Source organism: Elephas maximus, chromosome 7 (genome assembly GCF_024166365.1).
Source record: "Elephas maximus indicus isolate mEleMax1 chromosome 7, mEleMax1 primary haplotype, whole genome shotgun sequence".
Lineage (NCBI taxonomy): Eukaryota > Metazoa > Chordata > Mammalia > Proboscidea > Elephantidae > Elephas > Elephas maximus.
Genome location: NC_064825.1, coordinates 110,120,956 through 110,138,377, shown reverse-complemented (window position 1 = coordinate 110,138,377; position 17,422 = coordinate 110,120,956). Strand labels below are relative to the sequence as shown.

The window sequence follows — 17,422 nt, the reverse complement described above, 5'->3', positions numbered from 1 at the left end:
ATCAAATTAGGCCATAATTCCCAGTATTGTGTGGTTGTCCTCCATTTTGTGATTGTAATTTTACATTAAAGAAGATTAGGGTGGGATTGTAACAGCTTTATTGAGGTCACATCCTTGATTCAATGTAAAGCAAGTTTCCCTGGCATGTGGCCTTCACCTCCTTTTATCTTAGAAGAGATAAAAGGAAAGGGAAGCAAGCAGACCTCATATCACCAAGAAAGCAGTGCCAGGAGCAGAGCACTAACTTTGGGCTTGGGGTTCCTGCATGGAGAAGCTCCTAGTCCAGGGTAAGACTGATGACAAGGGCCTTCCTCCAGAGCTGACAGAGAAAGCCTTCCCCTGGAGCTGATGCCCTGACTTTGTACTTCTAGCCTACTAAACTGTGAGAGAATAAATTTCTCTTTATTAAAGCCATCCACTTGTGGTATTTCTGTTACAGTAACACTAGATGACTAAGACAAAATCTGACCAAACTTTCCTTGATTTTAGACTGCACAGTATCCCATTGTTCTCTCCATGTGACTGCCTCTTGATCTATATACAGCTTCCTCATGAGCACAATTAAGTATTCTGTAATTCCCATTCTTTACAAAGTTAGAAAAGTTATCCATAATTTGTTATGAGCCACGCAGTCCAATGCTTTTGCGTAGTCAATGCATCACAGGTAAACATCTTTCTGGTATTTTCTGAATTCCACCAGGATCCATCTGACATCAGCAATGATATTCATGGTTCCACATCCTCTTCTGAATTCAGCTTGAATCTCTGGCAGTTTCCTGTCGGTATAGTGCTGCAACCACTTTTGAATGATCTTTAGCAAAATTTTACTCGAGTGTCATATTAACAATATTGCTCAATAACTTCCACATTCAGTTGGATCACCTTTCTTGGGAATAGGCATAAATATGGACCTTTTCTAGTTGGTTGGCCAGATAGCTGTCTTCCAAATTTCTTGACATAGGCGAGTGAGCACTTCTAGTGCTGCATCAGTTTTTTGAAACATCTCAACTGGTATTCTGCCAATTCCTGGAGCCTTGTTTTTCTCCATTCCATTCAGTGTAGTTCGGACCTCTTCCTTCAGTACCATCAGTTCCTGATCTTATGGAACCTCCTGAAATGGATGAAAGTCGACAAATTTTTTTTGGTATCATGACTCTGTGTATTCTTTCCATCTTTTTTTAATGCTTCCTGAGTCGTTTAATATTTCCCCCTGTAGAATCCTTCAACATTGCAACCCAAGGCTTGAATTTTTTCTTCAGTCCTTTCAGCTTGAGAAATGTCTAGTGTGTTCTTCCCTTTTGGTTTTCTAACTACAGGTCTTTGCATGTGTCATTATAATACTTTACTTTGTCTTCTCGATCTGGCCTTTGAAATCTTCTGTTCAGCTCTTTTACTTCATTATTTCCTCTGTTTGTTTTAGATTCTCTATGTTCAAAATCAAGTTTCAGAATCTCTTCTGACATCCATTTTGGTCTTTTCTTTCTTTCCTGTCTTTTTAATGACCTCTTGCTTTCTTCATGCATGACGTCATTAATGTCATTTCACAACTCGGTCTGGTCATTAGTGTTCAAGGCATCAAATCTATTCTAGAGATGGTTTCTAAATTGAGATGGGATATATCAAGGTTGTATTTTGGCTCTCGTGGACTTGTTCTGATTTTCTTCAGCCTCAACTTGAAATTGCATATGAGTAACTAATGGTCTGTTCTGCAGTCTGCCACTGGCCTTGTTCTGACTGATGATATTGAGCTTTTCCGTCATCTTTTTGCACAGTTGTAGTTGACTTGATTCCTCTGTCTTTCTTCTATAAAGGTGCATGTATATAGTCACCATTTATGTTGGTGAAAAAAGATATTTGCAATGAAGTCGTTGGTCTTGCAAAATTTTATCCTGCGATCTCTGGTATTGTTCCTAAAACCAAGGCCATATATTCCAACTACCAATTCTTCTTTGTTTCCATCTTTCAAATTTCTATCACCAAAAATTTTCAATGTATCCTGATTGCATGTTCCATCACTTTCAGGCTACTGTCTGAAAAAAATGAAATACATAGGAGTAAATCTAACAATGGATATAAAAGACCTATACAAAAAAAAACTAGAAAACATGGCTGTAAGGAACCAGAAGAGACCTATGTAAATAGGAAAACATACCAAGTACATGAACAGGAAGATACAACATTGTAAAAATGCCAATTCTAGGCAAAGAAATCTACAAATACAAGGCAATCCCAATCCAAGTACCAAAAGCATTCTTTAACTAGATGGAAAAACTAAGCATTAACTTTGTATGAAAAGGAAAGAGGCCCTGATAAGTAAAGCAGAAATGAAGAAGAAGAATAAGTAGGAGGACTTATACTACCTTACCTCAGAACCTACTATGCAGCTATGGTAGTCAAAGCAGTCTGGTACTGGTACAACAACAGACACATTGATCAATGGAACACAGCTGAGAACCCAGATGTAAATCCATTCCAGTGTCCATGGAATGGGGAAAAGGCAGTCTTTTTAACAAATGGTGGTGGCAAAACTGGATATTTATCAGCAAAAAAATGAAACAGTACCTATACCTTACACCATACAAAACAACTGACTTAAAATATATCAAAAACTTAAATATAAAATCAAACTAAAAAGATCATGAAAGAAAATGTAAGGTCAATGCTAGAGTCCCTAATACATGGCATAAATAGGATACAAAACATAGTTAACAATACACAAATAGCAGAAGATGAGCTACGTAACTAGGATCTTCTAAAACTTAAACACTTATGCTCATCAAAAGCCTTCACCAAAAGAGTAAAAAGAGAACCTACAGATTGGGGAAAAAAAAGAAATTGGCTATGATCTATCCAAAAAGGCCTAATCCCAAAAAATCTATAGGAAAATCCAACACCTCTATGACAAAAAGAAAATCCATTTAAATCATGGGCAAAGGATATGAGCGGACACTTCACCAAAAAAAAAAAAAAAAAAAAAACACACTAAAGCAGCCAACAGAGCAAGAGGAAATGTTGACGATCACTAGCCATTAAAGAAATGCAAATCAAAACTACAATGAGATACCATCTCACGCTGCATTACTGGCGAACAAAAAAAAAAAAAAAATAGGAAATGAAAAATGTTGAAGAGGACCCAGGGAGATCGGAACTCTTATGCACTGCTGATGGGAATGCCAAATGGCACAATCGTTTTGGAAAATAATAAGGTACTTCCTTAAAAAGCTAGAAAGAGAAATACCATATGATCCCTCCATTTCACTGCTAGGAATATATCCTAGAGAAGTAAGAGCTGTCACATAAATAGACATATGTACACTCATGTTCATTGTAGCATTATTCACAATAGCGAAAACATGGAAACAACTTAAGTGCCCATCAACAGATGAATGGATAAACAAACTATGGTACATACACACAAAATGAAGAACAGTGATGAATCTGAGAAACATCTGACAACATGTATGAATCTGGAAGACATTATGCTGAGTAAAATAAGTCAATCACAAAAGGACAAACACTGTATGATACCATTATCATAAAATTTCATGAAAAAATTTACACACAGAAAGCAACAATCTTTGATGGTTATGAGGCAGGGAAGGGATGGAGAGGGAAAAACACTAACTAGACAACTGAAGGGTAAGATGGTACACAATACTGGGGTAGTCAGCAAAACTTCAGCCAGGCAAAGTCATAGAAGGTTGGTTCATAGACACATCGAAACTCCCTGAAGGACCAAATTACTGGGCTGAATGAAGGCTGGGGACCATGGTCTCGGGGGACAACTAGGTCAATCGGCACAACATAGTTTATAAATAAAACGTTCTACATTATACTTTGCTGAGTAGCAATACTTTGCTGATTAGCATCTGGCATCTTAAAAGCTTATGAGCAGCCAAGAGACACCATTGGTTCCACCCAGTCTGGTGCAAGGAAAAATGAAGAAAAAACATAATCGAAAGATTAGTCCTAAAGACAAATGGACCTCCAACTACCACAACCCCCAACAGACTGAGTCCAGTACAAGTAAATGGTGTCCAGCTACCGCCACTGACTGCACTGAAAAGGATCACAATAGAGCATACTGGACAGAGCTGGAGAAAAATGTAGAACAAATTCTAACTCACAAAAAAAGACCAGATGTACTGGTCTGACAGAGACTGAAGAAACCTCAAGAGCATGGCTTGCAGAAACCTTTTTAACTCAGTACTGAATTCACTCCTGAGGTTCATTTTAAGCCAAAGATTAGCCCTGAAACAAACAAACAAAAATGTCGTTGAATCCATTGCAAACCATAGTGACCCTACAGGACAGAGTAGAACTGCCCCATGGGGTTTTCAAGGAGTGACTGGTTGATTCAAACTACCAACCTTTTGGTTAGCAACTGAGTTCTTAAGCACTGCATCATCAGAGCTCCTATAAGCCCATAAAACTAATAATAATACACGTAGTCCAACCAAGTTAAAAAAAAAATGTGCTTATATACTTCAACCAAGTATATAAGACTAAATGGGCACACCAGCCTAGAGGCAAGGGTGAGAAGGCAGGAGGGGACGGGAAAACTAAACAAATGGAAATGGAGAACCCAAGGTTGAGAAGGGGAGAGTGTTGACAAGTTGTAGGGTTGCAAACTAATGTCACAAAATTATATGTATATTAGCTGGTCTGTAAACCTTCATCTAAAGCACAATAAGAAAAAAAAAAAAGAATTGGCTTTTGTAGGAACACTGTTTTGATTGCTAGGTTCTAATGATTTTATTATGGTAGAGCCACAAGGTAACCAACACTGATAGAAAGAAAATGAGTTTTACTAAATGAAGCATAATTTTTACTTATAATGAATCTCGAAATAAATATTGAAATAAAAACAAATAATTAAATGAGGAGTCGGCATAATCAGGAGAGAGTTGAGGTAATGTAGAATCTTTTTCATTCCCTGAGCCATGATCATTGGTCCATTAAGTTTTTTTTTTTTTTTTACATATAGACCAATGCAGGGTTGTTCTTCATAGAGAATAAAGGAAGAGCTAGTAATTGAACTAGAATCATTAAAATATTTACGACGATGGGATAGTTTTTTTTTTTTCAGATTTTGAAGCAACCACACAGAATTGCCAGTAGTAGATTATTCTCTAAGCTATATGTTCATTTTTACTGAGCCTTACATATACTCTCAATAAATGCTACCACCTAGTCCCTCAGTAGTTGCAGAATGAGTCTAATCAATTTTTGTGATTGGACGATAGCGAAGAAAAACTGTAATAATGGGATCAACATTTATGGTGTTGAGCCAAATGGTACAGAAGACATATTCAAAGGCCTAGATAGACCTGAGTGTGTCGGGACATAAGGGGCTAGTAATCTTTGGCAGGTCCTACCCAGGGGTTCCAGAATGGGAAATCAACTTCCAAATGTTTGCTGAAGAGTTACTGTAAACAATGTGAGAATATGTGAAGTCATAGAGTTCTCAGGACATCATCATTATAAGTAAGTGAAGATCAACTTAAACAAATCCTAATCATACCAATATACATCCATCACTGAATGTTTAATATGCATAAATTTGAAAATAATCCTATAGGCATATAAATGATGCAGTTTATCTCAACTTATAAAATTCTGCCTTGGAAGGTTGATTAATGCTTTATTAGGAAATATTCTAGAACATATAGACACTTTAACAGAAAAACAAGACAGTTTCTTTTCTAGATTCAACTTTAGAAATATGGACTGACAGCCAACATTCTTTTTAGTTTTACAATGCTAAAAATGTGCTTTATTTATGAACCAATTTCTCTGAAACATTTCTTCATTGCGTCTTTTACATCTTTGTTCCTCAAACTGTAGATGATGGGATTCAGCATGGGAATCACAATGGTGTAGAATACAGACACTATCATATCATGGTCCAAAGCATAGCTGGAACTTGGTCTCAAGTACATGAAGAGGATTGTTCCATGGTAAATTGATACTCCAGTTAGGTGAGAGCCACAAGTGGAAAACACTTTTCGCCTTCCTTCAGCAGAACGCACCTTCAGAATGGCCATAAAAATGAATCCATAAGATATACAGACAATCAGAATATTGACCATCTCAATAGAACCCACAAAGTAGAAGAGTAGAAGTTGGTTGATAAGAGTGTCAGAACAGGAGATAGCAAGGAGTGGGGGGATATCACAAAAGATGTGTCTAATTTCATTGGATGCACAGAAAAAAAAAAAGAGAGGCTAAAAGTTGCCACTGTGTCTAAAGTAGCATGTGAAATACCACAAACATAAGAAGCAATGATGAGTGACACATAGACTGTGGGTGACATGTGAACTGAATAGAGAAGTGGGTTGTAGATTGCTACATAGCGATCATATGCCATTGCCGCCAAAAGAAAGGATTCTGTGGTCCCAAAAGTGACAAAGAGCAGCATCTGTGTTGCACATCCAGGAAATGAAATGACTTTATTCTCTGCCAGGAAATTGACTAACATTTTTGGGGTGACAACTGAAGAAGAGCAGACATCTAAGAAAGATAACACACTCAGAAAATAGTATATGGGGTTGTGGAGCCGGGCATCTGCCATGACTAATAGAACCAGTCCCAAATTTCCCACCAGAGTAAAAATATAGATTGCAAGAAATAGTAAAAAGAGATATACTTGTAGCTCAAAATCACCTGTAAACCCCAGCAAAGTAAATACAGTGACTTCAGTGATATTCCTCAACTGAATTTTGTATGGATCCAGTGTTGATAACAATATTGACATTTCCTAAATGCAATATCCTGATATTATGTGAAAAATAGATTGCACCCAATTACATCTTCATCTTTGTTTTTCAAAAGGTGGTAATAACATCCTAAGCAGCGAAGGGATGTGTTGTTAACTGCTTTGAGTTGACCTACAACTCTTGGCAAGCCCACTCACAAGGGGATCAGAGCACTGTGATCTATAAGGTTTCCACTGACTGATTCTCAGAAGTAGATCATCCGGCCTTACTTCTTAGTCTATCTTAATTTGGAAGCTTCCCTGAAACCTATTTGGTATCATAGCAGAACGCAAGCCTGCATTGACAAATAGGAATCAAACCTGGCATTCCCCCACGGAAGGTGAAAATTCTACCACTGAACCATGACTGCCCTCTAGAAAGTTGATAGGCAGTGACAAAATAGGTGGAATCATGTTGATGCAATTTCCTGTATAAAAAAAGAGAAAGAAATGATCATTCCTTTGTTAACTAAACTTGTCATGTTAAAAGAACCAAACAAAAAAAAAAGAGAGACAAAAGAACTTGCCAATTTAAGTGGTTCTTAAAAATACAATATTTTGTGATTCCCAAAGACCACTTAAAAATCCAAAATCATAGATATACAAGACTAAATGGGCAGTTGCTGTCCAGAGGTAAGATGAGAAGGCAGAAAGGGCTAGGAGCTGGTTGAATGGACACAGAAAATTCGGGGTTGAAGGGGGAAGTGTGCTGTCACATTATAGGAATAGCAACTAGGGTCACATAACAATGTGTGTATAAATTTTTGTATGAGAAACTAACTTGAGGGGTAAACTTTCGCCTAAAAAAGTACAATTAAAAAAAAAATCCAAAAGCAATATAATTGAAAGTACACACTAATACACTAGTCCTGAATTTGCTGCTGTGTGCATCAGCGCCTTTCCTTAATGTCCTCTATTGTAAAGTGAGAACAACGTCACCTACCACTTAGAAGACTGGATTGAATTTAGATGAGGAAAACTATGCAGAAACGATTTAATTTTAAAATATTCTCAGATGACTAGAGAAGGGGATAATATAGACTTACATTTCATGTTGTCTTAGAAGGTAGCCTTCAATGGTCCAACTATTTTATGTGCTCTTTTCTCTTAATTACTCCATTCCATTGACATTTCTAGAACAGTGGTGAGCGGGACAGCAGGTGGTATTCTGGAGATAATACACCTTGTGTGCAAACAAAAACAGGACGTTATCTTTTAATTTTTTTTTCAAACACGTATTATTAATTTGTCCATTTTTAGCTTTGCAGCTTATCGTATCGTTATTATTGTCTTTTAAGTTTTAACTTAATGACAATTTTAAGATGTTTTTCTATTCCTAAGGAGCCCTGGTAGAGAAGTGGTTAAGTGTTTGTTGCTAACCTAAAGGTCAGCCATTTGAATCTACCAGCCACTCAACAGGAGAAAGATGTGACAGGCTGCTTCTGTAAATATTACAGACTACAGGGCTTTTCTATTCTGTCCTATAAGGTCACTACAGGGTCACTGTGTGTCCAAATGAATGCAACTGGAAAGCATTTGTTTGTTGTTTCTATCTGTATGCTCGTTAGCCCTGCAAGTCCTTGTGGGAATTTGAGAGACTATGCCTGCCCAAAGAAACCATAACTGTTTCTTTAATATATTCTAGCTGCTTATGCAATCTTGGAATAACTATGAAATAAAATTAAAAAAAAAAAAAAACCCATTGCCATCGAGTCAATTCTGACTCATTGAGACCCTATAGGACAGAGTAGGACTGTCCCATAGAGTTTCCAAGGAGTGCCTGGTAGATTCTAGCTGCTGGCCTTTGGGTTAGCAGCCATAGCACTTAACCACTACCCCACCCAGGTTTCCATGAAATAAATATCACCCAATAATTACAAATATTGCCCAATAATCACTAATAAAGCTATTGCAAAAAGAATAAAATCACTATTTTTGCCACAAAGTAGTATTTGTTTTTTATTTATGTATTTATTTCCTCTCTAACATCAGTAAACTCTGGTGGCCTGTGGTTAAGTGGTGTGGCTGCTAATCTTGGAAACTCTATGGGCACTTCTATTCTGTCCTATAAGGTCGCTAGGAGTCAGAATCTACTCGACAGCAATGGGTTTGTTTTTGTTTTAGTTTTTTGGTCTATGCCATCAGACTGCGTCTCATTATAGGAGTATGAATAAAGAAAAATGCATGGAAAAATAAAAAAAAGAAGAAGAAAAAAAAAATCAAAGAAGCACCAGAATCTCAACTGTAAGCCTCACTGATTAAAACACAGTTGAGTGGATTTACCTTATTTAGGAGGGAGATTTCAGAGCTTCCATTTTTTTTTTCATTGTGTCATAGACTGATGCATTTGATTCATTAAGTGTTTGGCATCTGTATTTTCCAGTGATTAAGGGAGTGAAATCACCATTCATCTGTCAGTTTGTCATACTATTGTGGCCTGCTTGTTGCTATGATACTGGAAGCTATGCCATCAGTATTTCAAATACCATCAGGGTCATCCCTGGTCGAAGGTTTTTGAGACGAGCTTCCAGACTAAGACAGACTAGGAAGAAAGGCCTAGAGATCTATTTCAAAAAATTAGCCAATGAAAATCCTAGAGATCCTAACAGAATATTGTCCAATATAGTGCTAAAGATAAGCCATCAAGCTTGGAACAAACCCAACCAAACATGTTGCCTTCTAGTGAATTCTGACTCAGAGTAGAGCTGTCCCATATGTTTTCCAAGGCTGTAACCTTTATGGAAGCTGACTGACCCACCTTTCTCTGGCAGCGAATCTGGTTGGTTAAAATTACTGACCTTTTGGTTGGCAGCCCAGAGCATAACCGTTGCACCATCAGGACTCCCCTAGGTTGGAAGACACTCAAAATACATGGTGGCCAAAACAGTGGACTGGACCACAGCAACAGTCATGAAGACAGTGCAAAATCAGGCAACGTTTTGTACTTTAGTAAATGGAGCTGCCATTAATCGGAGCTTAAAACAACAATAAAAAAATGGAGCCGCCATTAATCGGAGCTTAAAACAACAATAAAACAACAATAGGAAGTGAAAAATCTGTCATATGTACAGTGGGACTTCACTCGGTGTTTTACAATTGATTTATATGCATCTCATGCTACTTGCCACAGTTTTGTCTTATTCAGATGTAGTTTTAAAAGAAGAGAGCAAGTTAATCAGCTTTATTACCATTGGAAGGAGGGGAAGGTACATGTCTTTGTTTCTCTAAAATGCTCCCTACAGATGCACGTGGGAGATTTTTCTAATACCTAGAAAAAATGGCTTCATAAATGTGGAGTTACAGAGCAAAAAAATACTCATTTGATCTTTAGAGAAGTCTAGTATAAAAAAACATAATTAAATTAAGTTGTTAAAAAAAAAAAAAAGTTGTTAGTTCTGTGTAAATCCAGGTAATTTGTATATAACTCTTGGGAATACACACAATAATATCATATTATAATACCTTCTAATTGTATTTTAATAGTTATGTTAATAAGATAATAAAGGCCTCAAACAATTAATAAAATTTGTATTAATGTATTCTTTGGAATTCATAAAAATTTCATTTCTGTTCAAAAAATTCTCCATCCTCTTTTTCTCTCTTTTTATCTATCTCTCTTTTCCCTTCCTCTCTTCTCTCTATTCTTTTCCAGAATCCATGAAAGACAAACAAAATTTTTACTGAAGAGAGCCAGAGACAAAAGGGTAATGAGGTAGATAGGAAGAATCACAGTGAAAGGAAATAAAAACATGCAATGAAAGTTTGAATAATGGACAAATGATTAGTCTACTAAAGGAATCCATTACAAAAAATGTTAGAAAACAAGACTTAACTAACATATGCAGGAGAAATGTCAGCTAGGTTGCAATTCTAACAGTCTCTTCACATACGAGTCTGAGATGAAACAGCAGTAATGGAAGGTTAAGAACATTATATTTGGACTTGAAAAACATCTATTAAAGTCTCAGAAATAGCACCTAGTGACAGTGTGAGCGTGGAGAAGTAATGTCATCCTCTATGCCAAGCAATAGGTAAGACGGACAAAATGTTTCAGGCACATCCTGTTCAACTACATGAACATGGTATTCATGTGGAGTGTTTATTATGTGAGGTATTAAAATATTTTATTAAATTAAATTTTTGATCATATGTGAAAAATGCACACAATTCAAATGTAACTTCTAAATTTTATTTGTCTAAAAATAATAGGAAGTTACAAAATCTTTTTTTATCAGAACACCGAGTAATGACTGAGCCCCAAACCAGAAGCTAAAGTGTTTTTCTTTTAGTTATACTTGTTTATTATATGACACACACAAACACACATACACACGCACACACACAAAACTTGTCATTGAGTTGATTCCAGCTCATTGTGACCCTATAGAACAGAGTAGAACTGCCCCTATGTTTTCCTAGGCTGTAATCTTTATGGAAGCAGACTACCGCATCTTTCTCCCATGGAGCAGCTGGTGGGTTGAACTGCCAAACTTTTGGTTAGCGGATGAGCACTTAACCACTGCACCACCAGGGCTGCTTTATAACACTAAACATGTATTAAAATACTGTTCTATTGGAATTATACCAAATGAATCCTAAGAGTCTATGTTATAAAAAAAAAAAAAAATCATAAGAGTCTGTGTTGTAAAGGATCATAAAAACTCACCACTATTACTGCATTATGGCTGCGAGCTTATCACTGAAATAATAGTGTGTTTTGCTTAAATTCTCCTGCTATTCTTGCTGATATAGTTTTCAGGTACCCTTGATGGCTCTGATCTTATCTGTAGAGCAAGAATTTGATTCATGAATGAAGGCATATTTTATACCATAGCAGCTGCTATTAGAGCAATTATCTACTTCCCTATAGGGAACCAGAGACTTGACAAAAGAAAAAGTATAGGTTGAACTACTTCTTCCAAGCCTCTTCAAACAGACATTTCTGTTAAGTAATCTTTAAGGAAATTAGAACTGGTTATGTTTACAACTAGCTGATTTCACATTAACAGGAGAAAGAGACTAGAAAGACAAAAACAAATACCCTGAAGTTTCTAAGAAAACATGGACCATCTAGAAGAGTAAAATAAAATTAGTTCTTCAGCTCTGACACAGTCAGAAAATGTGAAGTATCAGAAGTTCATGAGAACAATACCACAAATACTAAATTTGAGAAGAGAGCTATGACACCCCCTACCATGTATTAAGTGGATCTAAACCTTAAAAACAAACAAGCAAACAAACCTGTTGCTGTCAAGTCCATTCCAACTCGCGTCGAACCTATAGGACAGAGTAGAATTGCACCATAGGGTTTCCCACGAGTTGCTGGTGGATTCGAACTGCTGACATTTTTGTTGGCAGCCAAACTCTTTATCACTGTGTGACCAGGGCTCTAAGCAGATCCTAGAGTTTAGGAATTTTGTGTACATTATCAGATGTCGTCTACAGAGCAACCTTAAAACTATCTAATTTAGTGTCCTTTTAGAGATAAGAGAATTGGGGCTCACCTCCATAGTCTAAAGTATTTCCTTTTGAACATATTGCAATTCCACTATATCACGTCATAATTCTGGAATCAAAATTCCCTAGGAAATTGCAAAATAATATCCTCACATATTTTAATTCTTTTTTAAATTCATCCAGCTTCAACAGACCATTAATTGAAAAAAAAAAAAAAATCTAAAATGGCTTCTAAAGTAAATTAAATTTAAAATTAATTTGTATTTTTTCAAAAGAAAGCAAATCCTGAAGTAGCATATACCTAAATGCTGATTGAAGTGTCATTTTCTCTCCATTTAATGATTTCCTTGATTTTTTTAATATAGCTTCTTATTTATAGTGCTCCTATTCGGATTATCATCTACTAAGAAAATTAAAGCAAATTTCTGATTTACACCTCTATCAAGCAAAATATGTAGAGTCCTTTCTGTTTTCTTTGCTATGTCCGCAGGAAGAGGTGTGATTCAATTCCGGATACAAGACTGAATTAACTAGAATTGCCCATTTCAGCTTTAAATATTAAGTCATATACTCTAGTGTGAGATTCAAGTTTCTAGCTTCTAAAATGTTTTATAAGTGATGAAAAGCTTTTCCTCTTACCTGTGGAACTGAACTGCTTCCTCAAAGTTTGCTATGCCTATTATAAGTATGGATTTTTATACCAGCTTCTGAAGGCCGTCTTGTAGGCCATAGGGGGTTCCCCAAGGAGAAAACACACTAACTCTCTTCTGGAACAGAAAAGAAACAAGTTTTTTTTTTTTTTTTTTTTCTTCCCTGGCAGTGAACAAGTGAATGGTTATGGCACAATAAATTACATGATAAAAATAATTAAATGAATCATGTTGGTCTTTAAAAAAATGATTCTTCAGTTGAAAAGCTTATGGCAAAGGATTGGAAATCTAATGATACAGGATATAGCTCTTGCTCTGATGCTAATTAGGTATGGGTCATTGGATTATAAAATCAAATTCCCTAAAATCCAATTTATATACTTCATACCTTAATTATAATGCACTAGATATCAAAGAGGTGTGAGGAATAGATATAAAATTGAGAGTTTGCAGCAGGAGAGATGGAGCAATATGCAGACACCTATATTATTCTATGGGACAGAACATTAAAATATTAAAAGTATGGTGGAGTTAAAGGTCAAACTTTTTGTGTTGTAGAGGTTTTTTTTCTATCTTGGGAATCCTGTATACAAATTTATAGAAGAGTACATGAGGAGTTTTAGAAAGTCCTTAAGAGTATGTACTTAAAGAACTCTTGGAAACATTGTAAAAAGTAAATCGGTGTCTAGGCCCCATAGGAAGAGATTCTAAGTAGACAGTAAATATTAGTCATGGAATCTGAATTGAAAGAAGGAAGGAAGGAAGGATGATACATTGGTACTGGTGGGCAACCCAGTTGGGATTAATCAATGTGTTCATTAAATGCAATCCCAAATTGATCTATTGATATAATGTAATTTCAATTAAAATGCAACATTTTTTGTAGCCCTTAACAAAATGACTCCACATTTTATATAAAAAAGCAAAAGAACTGAACTAAAACAGTAAAAATTATTTTGAAAAAGGAGAATAGTGTTTGAAGATTCCCATAATCTAATTTTGGGGTTTATCTTATGTTAAAATAATCAAAAAAATGTGGTATATAGGCTAAAAAATAGACACATACGTCAATGAAACAGAATAGAATGTTCAGGAATACATTCACGCATACATGGTCAACTGATTTTTGATAAAAATGCCAAGGAAAACCTATGGAGAAAGGATACACTTTTTAAACAATGGTGCTGAAAAAAACTGAATAGCCTTATGCCACGAAAAAATGGAATTGATTAGTTCTTTCACCATTTGTAAAATTTGTCCCAATATGAATCCTTCCCCCCCAAAAATGTACAAAGGACTTGATCAGTCAACTCACAGAAGAGCATATTCAAATGGCCAACAAGCACATGAAAATAATATAATTAGCCATTACCAAAAAAAAAAAACCAAAAACCAGTGCCTTCAGGTCAATTCCCACTCATAGCAGCCCTACAGGGCAGAGTAGAATGGCCCCATAGAGTTTCCAAGGAGCACCTGGCAGATTCCAACTGCCGACCTCTTGGTTAGCAGCCATAGCACTTAACCACTATGACACCAGGGTTTCTAATTAGCCATTAGGGGTATGCAAATCAAAACCGTAATGAAATAACACCTCACCCCCATTAGAATGGCAATGGTTAAAAAAATGTAAAACTAGCATTGGTGAGGTTGTGGAGAAATTGAAACCGAAATCCATTGCTGTTGGGAATGTAAAATGGTGGCGCTATTGTGGAGAACAGATTGATTCATAGTTCCTCAAAATTTGAACACTGAATTACCACATGATTCAGTAATCCCAGTCTTAGGTAATGTATTCAGAAGAAACGAAGGCAGGAACAGACACAGAAAATTTTACACCAATGTTCATTGCAGCACTTTTCACAACAGCCAAATGGTGGAAACCACCAATATGCCTATCAACAGATAAATGGATAAACAAACGGGGTATAAACATACAATAGAATATTATGGAGCTGTAAAAAGAAATGAAGTTCTGATGTATGTCACAACATGGATGAGGCTTAAAAACATTATGCTGAGTGAAATAAGTCAGTAAAAAAAGGACAAATATTGGAAGATGGAAGATGCCACTTATATAAAATAAGAAATATACGGACACCAAGGATTATTAACGGTGCCAAAGGTAAGAAGGAGGGAGAAAGGGGGAGTATTTGTATGGGGGGCATTGAATTTATGTTAATGGTGGTGAAGTATTTTGGAAAAAGCAATAATGGTTGCACAATATGAAAAATGTAATCAATGTCATTGAATTGTAAATGTGGAAGTTGTGTGGGCAAATGTTTCGGTGGGTATATTTTCTGCACAATAATAATAATAATAATAAAGACCCACTCCACTTTGGACTTCTGAATTCCAGAACTGTAAGATAATATTACGTTTTTTTTTTTTAAAAAAAAAAAAAAACCTTAAAAAAGGCCTTTTTGCAGCAGATTTGCCCAATGCAATACACTGTTTGATTTCTTGACTGCTGTATCCATGGACATTGATTATTGGTATAAATAAACATGCGTATCAAATTTGGTACCAGGAGAGTGCAGTGCATCTCTAACAGATACCTAAAATGGGGATGTGATTTTGAAACTGTGAATGGGTAGGAGTTAAAAGAGCTTTAAAGTCCTTAATAATAAAAGCAGAGATTGCTTTGAAAAGACTGTTGGTGGAATTATGGACATCAAAGCCAATTCTGGTGAGGAGTCAGAAGAAGGTGAGCAGAGCTGTTACACTGGAGATGGCACAGATGGCAAGAGGCAGCACAGAGAACAGCAGCAGAGAAATGGCAGCAGCAGAACCAGGAGACCAGCATGAGACAGCACTGTAGCCAACCCAGGAAGCAAGAAAGCTGAGTGTCTTCTGGTGGATGTTTATAGTGAATTGGGGTGCCTCCAGGCACCTCTTGTGGAGCTGAAAAGTTTTGGAAGGCTTGCCCCAGCAGGGCAGATTTGGCTGGCCAGGCTCAAGGGACCGAAAGGCCAATGAACCACGAAAACAGAAGCTGAAGAGACAAGAAACACAAGAAGCAAGTAGAGTTGCCATTCTGGTGGTCCTGGAAGGCAGAGTGGAAGCCCAAGGCCAAGGGGCCTCCACCCGGAATCCAGAAAGTGTGGCCAGCACCTGGTCTGGAGTACAGGGCCATTGCCTAAATGGTCTCAGGGAGCAGAGGATCACTTTGAAGACTTGAGGCTTAATGTAATGTGTTCTGCTGAGTTGTTTGGTGCCTATTATCCCTTCTTTCCCTTCAACTGCTCCCATTTGTAATGGAAATGTCTAGTTTGTGTCTATTCCACCATTGTACTTGGAAGCAGATAATTTGTTATAGACTTCACAGATGTAGAAGAATTTTTGGATTTTGGACTTGGAGTTGATTTAAGACTTTTGTTGTGATATGATGGGGTGAGTATCTTTTACTGTGGCAAGGATATGAATTTTTGGAGACCAAAAAGTGGAATGTTATGGTTTGAATTGTGTTCCCCAAATATGTGTGTCAACTTGGCTGATTCCCAGTACTGTATGATCACCCACAATTTTGTCATCTGGTATGATTTTCCTGTGTGTCATAAATCCTGCCTCTAAATTGTTAATGAGGCAGTTGTGTTAATGAAACAGGACTCAATCTACAAGGTTAGGTTGCATCTTGAATCAATCTCTTTTGATATATAAAAGAGATATGTAACCTCCCACAGATTTAGAATTGTTCTACGATCATTTCAGTCAATTCAAAATATATTGTAATTTCCCTTGTGATATCCTTCTTGACTGATGGTTTATTTAGAAGTATGCTGTTGTTAGCATTAGCTATTTGTACCATTCAGGGACAAATCATAAAACACATGAAATAAATAACAGTACTGAATTCCTGTCTATTTGTTTTAGCAGTTACTGAGAGAGGAATGTGCAAACCTCCATTTATAATTGTGTATTTTGGGCTGGGCGGGCATTTTTTATTTGTTTATTGCTCCTTTCAATTCTGATAAAGTTTGTTTCATACATTTTGAAATTTTATTTTCACTGTGTATACTTTTCAAATTGTTAAGTCTTCTTGACAAATTGAGCTCTCTATCATGATGTTATGGCTCCCTTTATCCCTTGTAATGTTTCCTTGTCTGGCCTACTTCACTGGTGTAGCCAGAGTGATATCTATCTGTGATTTTAGTTCTCTACCTTGAAAATGTTAAGAAACTTCAGAATCAGTATTGTTGTTGTTGCTAGGTGCCATCAAGTTGGGTTCTACTCATAGCAACACTATGTAAAACAAAATGAAACACTGCCTGGTCCTATGTCACCCTCACAATCCTTGTTATGCTTGAGGCCACTGTTGCAGCCACTGTGTCAATCCATCTCATTGAGGGTTTTTGGTTTTTTTCTTTTTCACTAACCCTCTGTAGTATAGTATTTTACAAAAAAAAAAAAACAAAAAAAAAAACCTCAGTGCCACAGAAACTATTTCAACTGGTAGCTACTCCTGTAGGACAGATTAGAACTGCCACGTAGGGTTCCAAGGCTATAAATCTTTAAAGGAGCAGACTGTCACATCTTTCTCCTGAAGAGAAGTTGTTGGTTT

The 17,422-nt window shown here is 36.5% G+C and overlaps 1 pseudogene; it reads right to left on the bottom strand.

The window, feature by feature from the left end:
* Positions 1–5,780: 5,780 nt before the first annotated feature.
* On the bottom strand, positions 5,781–6,757 carry LOC126079884 (olfactory receptor 5T1-like; annotated as a pseudogene).
* Positions 6,758–17,422: the final 10,665 nt, after the last annotated feature.